At 35.2% G+C, this 12,064-nt stretch overlaps 1 protein-coding gene across 23 annotated transcripts in view; it reads right to left on the reverse strand.

The window, feature by feature from the left end:
- The window catches only part of Anks1b (ankyrin repeat and sterile alpha motif domain containing 1B), a 1,083,815-nt gene that overhangs the window by 567,279 nt on the left and 504,472 nt on the right, over nt 1–12,064 (reverse strand). The gene's annotated exons all lie outside the window — the stretch shown is intronic.

Here is a 12,064-nt window from a genome sequence, read left to right on the forward strand (position 1 = left end):
TCCCCCTCCCTCTCTGTCAGCCTTGGAAAGGGTCTGCATTCCTGGGCATCTCTTATCTATGGTTCCATAGTATCTTTGGTTTCTTTGACCCCTAGCTCTGATAATACTATACCACCACCCCCCTTTTTTTCCGATCCCAGGAATGCTGATGGAGTCCACTGGTCCAGTTCGGCTTCTTTACTTTTCCATCACCTGTGTAACCAATCCTCTGCTTGTTAGTCCCTCCAGTACAAAGCCTCCATAATTAAAACAGTGTGGTGTTGATCCATGAATAGACAGAAAGACAAGGAAACAAATGGAGTCCAGAAATAGACTCAGGTGTTTATGGAAATTAGGTATATGATATACATGGCATCACATATTGCTAGAAGGAAAGATGACCTTTAGAATAAACGGTATTGATACAGCTTGATAACCATTTGGAAAAAGAAAAACATGAATTTTACCTCACACATTATCTCAAGATTAATTCCAAGATTAATTTGTATAAATATAACAATGCAAGCATATAAATTCTAGGAAAATCACAGTGAATTCTATTATAACCTGAGGGGGAGAGAGCCTGACTATGACTCAAAGCACAGAAACAATAATAGAAAAGATTGAGAAATTGAACCAAAAGGACTGAGAGTGTGGCAGATTGCATCATTACTGAAATCAGGACAAATAATGAACCATGAAAAATAGCCCCAACTTACTTCACAGAAAAAGATCTGATGCAGTGTTCCTAGAGCTCAGCACACTTCAGAAGGACTGACCTTTAGTGTGTGTGGGGGGTCTTTGCATTGCAGGCAACACTTGAAGCTCTATACATTACTGATGGGAGTGCAAAATGGTACACCTTCTCTGACAGTGAGTTTATCAATATATTAAAACTTAGTTCGTAATAGCTAAAGCTTGGAAACAGCCCAAGTGCACATCAGCAGGACACTGGATAAAGAAAATGTGAGGTTTTTTTTTTATAAAATGCAGTACTACTCAGCCATAAAGAATGACCGAACTAGAGACATTTATAGCTAAATGGATGCACATTGAGGCCACACTCTTAAGTGAAATAAATAGGACCCACATGTGTAAATACCGAACAGTTTCTCTAGTGTGAGAAACTGATAGTGTAAATAAGGACTAAAACGATGAAAACAAATAGTTGATAATTTGAAATAGGAGGAAAAGGTCCAAGGGGGTAGGGAAAGTGGGAAGGGCAGGGGAAAGGAAAGAAGGTAAAGGAAAAATTATGAGAAAAGGAAAAAATGGAAACAAAGTCTATGTAAATAGAGAAGGGTGGAGGGGGTGAAGGGCACACAGGTAACGGGGAAAAAATAAGAACTAAGATACATCATGTACAGGTACAAGCACCCAATGATAAATGTAAATGTATTCTATGCCTAAAATGTACCAATAAAAGAATTTAAGCAAAGAAAATATTAACAATTATGGAGCCAGAGGTCTGCCCTGATACCATCAGTAAGTGTGCACAGATTCCAGTGAGAAGCCAGTGTGGACCAGAGCAGATGCAAAGCTACTGTGATAAAAACAGCATGGTACTGGCAAAGAAAAAGACCTGAGGACCAGTGGAACAGATTAGAAGATGCAGAAATGACTCCAGGCACAGTCATCTCATCTTCACTGGAGGAAAGATAGGCTCTTTAATAAATGGTGCTGGAAAAACTGGGTTTCAACTTGCCAGAGATTAAAACTAGATCCCCATCTTTCACCATGCACTAAAGAGAAATCAAAATGGATTAAAGATCTAAATATTAAAACAGAAACACTAAACCAGCTGGAAAAGAGGTTAGGTAGAACTCTGGAAGACATTGGCGTAGGAAAAAGATTTCATGAACAAAACCTCAGTCACATGTGAACTAGCATAAACAATCAACAAGTAGAATCTCATCTTATTAAAAAGCTTCTGCACAGCAAGAAAAACCACCAACAGCATAAAGAGACAACTCACAATGTGGGAAAAAATTTTGACCAGACAAAAGTCTACTTTCTAGAATATATAAAGAACTTAAAAAAATCAGACCTCCCAAATTTAAAGACCCAATCCAAAAATGGGCATCTGAAATGAATAGACTTTTCTCAAAGAAGTAGAAATAGCAAATAAACATATGAAAAAATGTTCAACATCACTGGTCATTCGAGAGATGCAAATGAAAACAACACTGAGATTCCACCTCACCCCAGAAAGAATGGCTTCTATCATGAAATCAACCAATAACAAATGCTGGCAGGGCTGTGGGGAAAGAGGAATCCCACTCCACTGCTGGTGGGAGTGTAGACTGGTGCAACCACTGTGGAAATCAGTATGGAGATACCTCAAAGAACTAGGACTGGAAGTCCCATTTGACCCCACTATTCCACTGCTGGGTATCTTCCCAGAAGAATTAAAAGAATCATACCACAGTGATATATACTCACCCATGTTTATAGTGGCACAGTTTGTAATAGCTAAAGCTTGGAAACAACCCAATTGCCCATAAATTGGAGACTGGATAAAGAAAATGTGTTGTGTTTTGTTTTTGTTTGTAAAATGGAGTACTACTCAGTCATAAAGATTGAGAAATTAGAGACATCTATAGCTAAATGGATGCACCTTGAGGCGATACTCTTTAATGAGGTAAGTAGGACACACATGTAAATACAGAATAGTTTTTCTGGTGTGAGAAACTGAAAGCATAAACAAGGACCAAAAGGTATAACAGATAATGTGAAATAGGAAGAAAAGGAGCAAAGGCGAAGGGGAAGTGGGAGGGGTAGGGGAAAGAAAGAAGGAATGGAATTAATATGAGAAAATGAAAAAATGGAAATAAAGTCTTTGTAAATAGGGAGGGATGGAGGGGTTGAAGGGAGGGCAGGGGAATGGGGAAAAAATAAAAACCAAGATTATTATGTAAAGGTACAAATTTCTAATGAAGAATGTCATTATATTGTATACCTAAAATGTATCAATAAAATTAATTTTAAAAATAAAAATTATGTTCATATTTTCCTTTGATCTAGACAACTTACTTCCAGAAATCTTTCCAAAAAGACACAGCTCCACAAATACAAATCAACATATGCACAAGATTATTTACTGTTGTAAAAGGCTAAAAGTAATTTAGATGTCATCAACAGTGAAGGTGGGAGAAACTGCACATACACTCAATGAAATATTCTGCAGGTCTTCAAGGAAATGAAAACTACCAGTAATGTTTGCAATGTTTTGTTAAGAGCAAAAACCAAAGTGCAGAAAAGAGCACAGTCATCCCTCCATAGTCACAGAGGCTGCATCTGCAGATTTATTCAACCACAGATCCTAAATATTGTGAAAAATTTGTCTCTATTGAACACATACTCTTTTCTTGTTATTATTCCCTAAACAATACAGTGTAACAACTATTTACATAACACTTGTATTAGGTGTTCATATCATCTAGAGATGATTTAAAGTATATGGGAGGATATACATAGGTTACATTCAAATACTACACATTTTTATGTAAAGGACCTCAATAGCTGCAAATTTTGGCATCCGTGAAGGTCTTGAAACAAATGCCCCATGGATTCTGGGGAGTACTGTGTAATGGAACAAAGCATATCGACAGGAAAGATAAAATAAGGGCTAGAAGGAAACAAAAATTCTCTGTGTCTACCTTTGTATGTAATTTTTACTTCTGAACTATATAAATACCTTATACATTAAACAGTTTAAAAACAAAAAAGTTAAACACTATGGAAACGAAATAGAATTAAAGAAATCTATTTAAAACTAGTAACACAACTCAAGAAGAAAATAATTTCAAATGACTTTTAACACAACACTCTGATTCTACTTTTGAGAATACAATTTTAAAATGTAGTATAAGCAAAAAAAAAAACCACTTCAAATAAACCTTAAGTTACAATCAATAGTTTCATTGTTAATAGAAATACTAGTACTATAACTGAAACATATATAATATTACAATTTATATGATAGGTTAAAACAAATATTATAGAAAACAAAAATTTTACTATGAAAGAGATACAATGTAAAGGTAAAATTAAAAACCTCTCATGTTAAAATTTAGCTAGAAACATGCATGTGGAAAAGATATATGTATGTATAAATGTGTTTTGTAGCAGTATCATTGATAGTAAAACACTAAGTATATAAAAATTTACAATTTCACCATTCTCCAAAAGTTAAAGGAGAAAGAGGAAGAAGCAGAGGAAAGAAAGAGGAGGAGAAAGAGGAGAAAGACATGGCTAGCAGAGGTTATTATTAAACAAATGTTTCAATCTAAAAGTTGATAATGAAAGGAAAATAATTAAGGATATTCTTCTTTCGGAGAGAAACTGCTACCCATGCCCACTTCACTACTGAAAACTCTTTACGAAAGATAAATAGCTATTACTATTATTAATCCTTTTATGTTTAGTGTTCCATTTTTAGAACAGCACATAACAATAGAACATAATAAAAAAATTTCTCTTCCAATTTTTGTCACTTGAATTTTTCTAGATAACACATAAATTTCATGCAAAAATTCAGAAAATTGCAAACTTTAGCATAAATGGGTTAATAGATATCATTGAAAGTTCTTTATAAAAAATTAATGTAGAAGCAACAATATTATTCAAGAAAAACAATTTTGTAATCCCATTGCGACAATTTTTCCCATCCAGGATTATGGAAGAATGATAAATGCTTAGGCAAAAGGTCACTGGGGAATGCACAATACGTTCTCCATGGTTTATTTACTAATTGCAAAGGGAAAAGGCAGACCTTCTATGGACAAATCCAGTAATAATCACACAATAAGTGATCTAATCTGGCATATCAGTAGAAGAGAAACCTGCCATCTTATGCCTCTTCATGTTTTATAAACAATTGTCCTAATATCATCAAGAAGTTTGTATCACAGGGGGAAAAAAAAGAAGTTTGTATCATGATCAAAATAAAGTAGACTATTCTAGACAAATCAAAGCTAAAATGATATAATAACCAAGTTAAATATATGTGCATAGACTGAACCCTGGTTTGAAAGCATTTGTCAGGGTATTTGGGGGAAAACTGGATAAATTGATAAATTGGCTGATTAGATAGACTAATTAAACATCACTTAATTAAAAAATCATTAACCCCTCTCCCCCTCCTTATGGATTGGGAAAAAAAGAAGAATCAAGATATATTATGTACAGGTACAAATTCTCTATGATGTGATCATTACGTATAACTAAAATGTACCAATAAAATTAATTTTTAAAATTATTAATTATCTTAGGAATGAAAAGTATTATAGTTAAGTAACAGAATTCTTATTTTTGTATGAATACTGAAATATTTAAGGGTGACATATTATCTCCAAAACTAATTTTCAATTGTTCAACAAGCAAAATAGATAGATAAATAGGGCAAATACGGCAGATGTCAACTGCCAAATATAGGTTGTTGGATGTTGACTATGTGTTCATTGCAGTATATTCTTTCACTATTCTTGACAGTTTAGAAATTTTAATAATAGAAATGTGGTTTAAAACATTCCAAAAGAAGCACAGAGAAATGAATGCTAGGGTGACAGCACATCTATCTTCTATAGCCAAAAAGGCACTGGAGAAACTGTCATTGCCAATTAAAAGGTGAATTCGACAAAGATATTCAGATCTAGAGTGTATGACCATAACTTTAAAAATTTTAGAGTATTAAATGGTGATACTGATACAGTAGTATCTATGTCAGCCATTATTTCTATGGCTACACAACAGGGTGATAGGTACAACATTGCCAAATTGTGACACTTAATCCTGATATGTTAATTTCATTGAATTAAGAAATGCCTAGCAGATTAGTAGAGCATGCTCCTGGACATGTCAGAGTGGGTCATGGAGGCATGACCTTGGAGTGTTCCCTGCACTGCTCTCAAACTACCATGAACTATGAAGCTTTGCTCTGCCACACCCTTCTATCATAATGTTCCTGCCTTGGACCCAGCCAACCATAGACTGAGTACCACTGAGCCATTAGCTAAAGCAAACCTTCCATCCTTTACATTGTGTGGTGAGTATTGTCCAAAAATAGGAAAGCTGACTGATACAGAAAGTAACTGTTGGATGGGGATTTAGTTCAGTGGTTTTGCCGCCTGCTGCGCAAGCGCAAGGACCCGAGTTCAATCCCCGGTACCAAAAAAAAAAAAGTAGCTTTGTAAGGAGATACTTCACAAGAAAGATTAGGCTGAAATTTAGTTAAAAGGTACAAAGGAACTAGATGGAAACCTAGGGAGGTAAAAAGTTCCAGATGAGTTCTGAGAATCTCTTTAAAAGGCAACAGATACCAGTGAATTCATTTAAAATTATATAGTCATGGCACATTTTCCCAGCTCACAGTTTTTTCCCTCTGGGTAGAAGGTAATGGTTTGTTAATAAGTATGTGGCTTTGCCACATACACTAGTTTCAGGGTGAAAAAGGAAATATTACTTTAATTGACTAGCTGAAAATTTCAGTCTTCAAATGTAATTACCTGTTGGATATCACAGTCTCATAACATTTTATTGCCTTTTAAAAATGACCATAATGTATCAGAATCTTACGCATTATGTACTGTGTATAGAAAGTGAGTGTTGTGTACTCCAGTAACAAACACTAGAATACAATTAATTCTAAGGCTGAAGGAGAGACTTACAAGTACTTAGATGTACTCTCTTGATCAAGTAAAAAGAGATTTTTAAGTGATGATGATAAACTGGCCTTCATCATTCTCTGCTGTTTTTACATTTTCTAGTACAGCTTCTGGTTTTGGATACCTTGGAAAATCTAAAGGTAGATCAAATTGTTGTTGTTTGCTAAACTAATCCTGCACTCTTGGGTTTAGCTCACTCTATACGGCATTTACAGTCTAAATGTCCTAATCTGCTTCATAATTATGCAGAGTATGGAACTGATTTCCAGGTTTGACTCTTGTTGTCCTTGACAAGGCAGTATATGTACTCAGGGTGCCACTGTAGTGTATGCTTTCTCTACACATTTATCACAAGATTGGGCCACCATAAGCCTTGGCCCTTGACAATAGCTGATGGACATGGGAGAATGGGATGAAATATTTCCTACATTTCCTAGTCCCTGGGCCCTAGAGAGTCCTATAAATTCACAATTTAAGAGCATAGACTCAGGAAAAGAGGTGTTTTGCAAAGGAAAGGGTTAAGGGTCAGACAAATAAGGTGTTAATCTATTTACTAGATAGCTAAGTAAATTTACCTCTCTTGGTGTACGTAATGGCAGATTTTACATGCCAACTTTTCTAGGTCATGGCACCCAGTTTTTGGCCATCCACCAATCTCGATGTTTCTTTGCAGGCATTTTTGAAATGTGATTAACATTTACCAGTAGGCTGGAGTACAGAGGTTAGCCTTCATAACGTTTCTCTCCCACTCCTCGCCACCCTCAGTTCTTTAATTGACAATTTCATAGGTAAAGAATACACCTTTGTTTATAAATTACTTCCTAAAAATAATGAGCTGTTGCTATTAAGGAAAAAATTTTCTCTAGAAATTATTTTTCATTTCTGCTGATAATGCTAAGGTAAATTCCACCAGTATGTAGCCATGTAATCTTAGTAATAATTAATAATGCTTTATTATTTTTTAAAATATTCCACAGTGGTAAACTACTCTAGAAAATACAGTAACTGAAATTTAACACTCATTTCTTTCTGTAAAATTAATGCCACATATAAATAACAGGCAGAGTACAGAGGATTCGGGGGCAATGACAATATTCTATATGATATATTGATGTATATGATGTAATAATGTATTGATACCCTTTATATGTTTGTTCAAACTCATAGAATCTACACCACCAGTAATGAACCCAATTGTAGACGATAGGCTTTTGAAGATAACGATGTATCCATGAGTGTTGATTAGTTGTAACAACTATTTCATTTTGACAGGGAACGTTGATAAGAGGGAGGCTCTGTATTTGCAGAGGTAGGAGTGTATGGGAAATCTGGACATCTTCCACTCAATTTTGTTGTGAAATTAAAACTGCTCCAAAAAATAGTCTTTAAAAAGTTAATGATCCAAGTGTGAATAAAATACAAATTATGTGGAACTTCAGGGTTTAAAATCAACTTGCACCATACTGATACCACTTAGGGTTTTGATCGTGCTGTGTTTCTTATGATTCAGTTGTAATTAGTCAGAATATACTGCAGCTGTTAATGATTTCAAGAAAGAATAAGATACTTATAAAAAGAAAATGTTTCATTATCACTGCTTTTTAAAATTCCTTTCTTTGTAAATGCTGTTTTATATGTTTTTCCATCCCCATTTCAAACCTTAAACAAGACTGCTAAATAGGGTCTTATCGTACGCGGAGAAATTGCTGCACATTAGTCTTTCCCCACTTCCCCCTGAGGTGTACACATGCACACACATGCTCAACACACATTATTTTCACATGGGACAATTTTGGGCCCTGTATAAGCCATTACTGCCAAAATATACTGTGTTGAGGTTTCTCAGCTTTTCATGTAAATACTCTGGTACCGTTATCGCTATTGGGGTTTCAGATATGCTATGGTTTCTCTTAGTTTTTTTTTCTTTTTATTTCAGCAGTTATTCTGAAATTAAGCATCATGTCTTATTAAAATAGATGAACATATGTATTTCTTCCTAATGTGTATCTTCTATATCATATTAAGATGCACTATTTTTCCTGCTATAATTTCATAATTTCTGGGATGATATTAGAATTAGTCATGAACATAATTATAAGGGTCATTATTAGAAAGCAATTACCTTCTTTACAGACATACATAGAAATTTGAGGTACTTAGATATTCTTCAAATATCAAAGAAAGCAATTATCAAATTAGAGGTAGAGGTGCACGCTCATTTTCTAAATTTTACATATATTATATTCTTAGACTTCCATAGTGCAGGTGATAGTGGGCTTTCCCACTAATAAGAAAAATAAAGAAGTGTGACGTAATACAGAGAAAGGGCAAGAATGCATCATTAGTGGCATGTGATAGTGAAGAACCAGTGGAAGCACCAAAAAGTACAATATGACAATTAAAAGAGGCAAAAATATATTCTTGGGCTTGCAAAATAATTGGAAAAGGAAAAGAAGAAGATCAAATAGTGCACATCTACTATTTTCAGTTGATTAGAACCTTCTTTCATCTAATAAGAACATAATCATGTTTACTTCTCCCCCCATTATATGGGGGTCTCAACCACAGAGTCCTGTCCTGCTCTGGCCAAGGATAAAATCTGACCCAATCTGGGTAAAGCAGACACCTGACAGGATATCAATCTGAGTGGTACCAAGACAGAAAAAATTTCGAACTTACCTATCTCAGTGGGGGTGTTTGTTTTTTTATTTTTGTTACCGGGGATCCAACTCGGGTCCTTGTGCTTTCGAGACAGGCATCAGAACCACTGAGCTAAATCCCTGACCCCTTCAGTGGTGGTGTTTTGAAGAGATTTTCCTAGGTTCCTGGTCCTTAGATGTCCCCATTTGCTCTAGTTCCTGTTCTTTTTTAACCTTTAAAAAAATCCTACTGGTGTCCCTTATTTGCTGTGTCATAAACCTGACATCTCTAGACCATAGAACTTGGTCTTTTTAATGATTTTGAGAAGTTTAAAAAAACTAACTTTCATAAAGGGGGGGCTAGATTTAAAGTATGAAGACTTTCTGCAAAATAGTAGAGAAGGATTTTGCCAAGAAATAGTGTAGAGCTCTGGTCCACCTTCAGATAATTAGACTAAGTCAGAATATAAATCATTATCCTGCTTCCTTCACTGAGAAAGTCTTAACAATAAAAAAAGACAGCAGAACTAACGAGCATGCTTAGTGATGTATCTGGATTTACATCACACTGCCAGTTCCTTGGATCCTTTCAGTCTGAGCAACACTGATCTAGCCTCGTTTGTTTTAACCCAAAAAAGTGCCAATTGAGACGTTTTGTTAGAATATTTAAAATGTACATGGCTTATGTATGTGTAGAAAATCCCAGGAAACATATAAATCAATGGAAAGAGTAGTAATTTCCTAGCTGAACAAACTACAGCAATGGAAGTTCTCTTATGGTTATCTTAAAAGATATGCATTCTTAATTTCACACAACTTCTTTGTTTCTGAAATGCTAAATTTTGTTGTTTAAGCCTTTCAATGTGAATTCAGTAAAATTTGACTTGGATTCTTATCTTTGATTAAACAGTGTCTTAGTTACTTTTCTCACTACTAAGACAAAATACCCAGCACCCAAAGTTAAAGGAGGAAAGGGGTTTTTTTAGCTCACAGTTTGTAGAGGTTTCAGCTCATAGTTGGCTGGCTCCAAGGTAGGGTGTCAGGCAGAGGGGCAACACAGAAGAGAAACAGTCCATGGCAAGCAAGCAGGCAAGAGCAAGCAAGGGTCAACCACAGTTCTTTCTATCCCTTATATCTTATCCAGGCTACTTAGGGCGGGCAGCACTCACACCCTTAATCCTAGTGCCTTTGGTCCTAGCATTGCACTATGAATGTATCGCAACATCACACATTCTAGATCCAGCCACCTCTGAAAAAGCCCCACCTATGACTGCATGAGGCTTTGGGAGGATGTCTAGACACAAGCCATAACAAATGGCAACTCACTTGTTTGTTGATTTTTAAAAGTACATTTCCTTTTGCCAACAAAGATGGCTCCTTCCCATTGGAACACTGTTTTCCAGAATCAGTGAATTCAAGTACACCTGAAGTCTATGACAGGCTGTGGGTAGGCTTTATTTTAATGGCTGGCTAAATGAAGAACAAAGTTGAAGTTTCAGGATAATCCTTTAGTTGAATTAGAAAAGTGTTAGGTACATCAGGATGTCTTAAACTTGGCACTACTGACATTTTAGACTCAGAAAATGCTTTGCAATGGAAAGCTGCCCTGGGTGTTGTAGGGTGTTTCAGTATTCCTGGGCTGTATCTCTAGATAACAGTAGTAACCCCCTCTCTTTGCAAGTGTTCCCTGAAGTAGGGGCAAAATTCTCCTCAGTTGAGAAACACTGTATTATATCACTGTGTTTTGAAGGGCAAGAGCCTGACAGATCTGAGCTCAGTTCTATGGTGTGTCACTTTGTTACTGACTTGGAAAAGTTACTCACTGCCCTTACTTGGAAAATGCTGATTTTAATATATATGGCCTATCTACTAGGATTTTTTAAGAGATTAGATAAAACAACAAACTTAGCTTGATGACCGACATATGGTAAAAACTCAGCAAGAGTGATTATTGTTATTAATAGTAGTTAGTAGTAGCATAAATCCTAAATGCAAATTTTGAGCCAAATCTGCAAACTAACGAGTGACCAAATTTACATTGAGAAAAGCATAATAAACTAAAACTCTGAGCTCTAAATACCAAATTAGACAAAGGCAAACTTGAAACTATGTTGAGCAAAATGACTAGAGTAATATTGCTTTCCACACATGAGTAAAAGTACATATAGGAGAAATAAAACTGAACAAGAACTATATGTCCAAAGTTCTAGTCCTAAAAAGAATACCTTGATGTCTTTCTGTTGTCTCTACCTGTTAGTTATAAAAGAAACTATGAAAATGAATAACTACAATATGGAATATTGTCTCATGGAACATGAGAAGCACAACCAAAGACACAATTTAAATAAAGAAATTTTATACATGTGCATTTCAAATTCTCTCAACCACAAAATTAGAGAAATGACAGATGAATACATGAATTATCAACCACTTGCTGTACAAAAATAAACTTCTGAACTTAATGTTTTGCTTAACAGAAAAGCTTTTCTTTTTTGACTCAATTATGACCTCAGATGTGTATCAGAACTTAATGCATATGGAAAAAACAATTTAATGCCGAACTTTGAAGCTGTGAAAAAAAGTCATGAGTAGAGTGACATTTAAAATGGTAATTTACAGTCCTTAGCATAATCACCATCTGGGAATTTTATATGCTTTATTTGTGGATTCTCCTGTGTCTTCAGGTGAATACAGATGTTACCCATAAACATATGCTTGTTCCAAAGGGGCAGCTGTATCATCTTTTTAATATCAAGTGCACTTTTTCTAGGCATGTTCAGA

The sequence above is a fragment of the Heterocephalus glaber genome, unplaced genomic scaffold, assembly GCF_053883595.1.
Source record: "Heterocephalus glaber isolate CG9 unplaced genomic scaffold, H.glaber_assembly_v1.0 deba00001572, whole genome shotgun sequence".
Lineage (NCBI taxonomy): Eukaryota > Metazoa > Chordata > Mammalia > Rodentia > Bathyergidae > Heterocephalus > Heterocephalus glaber.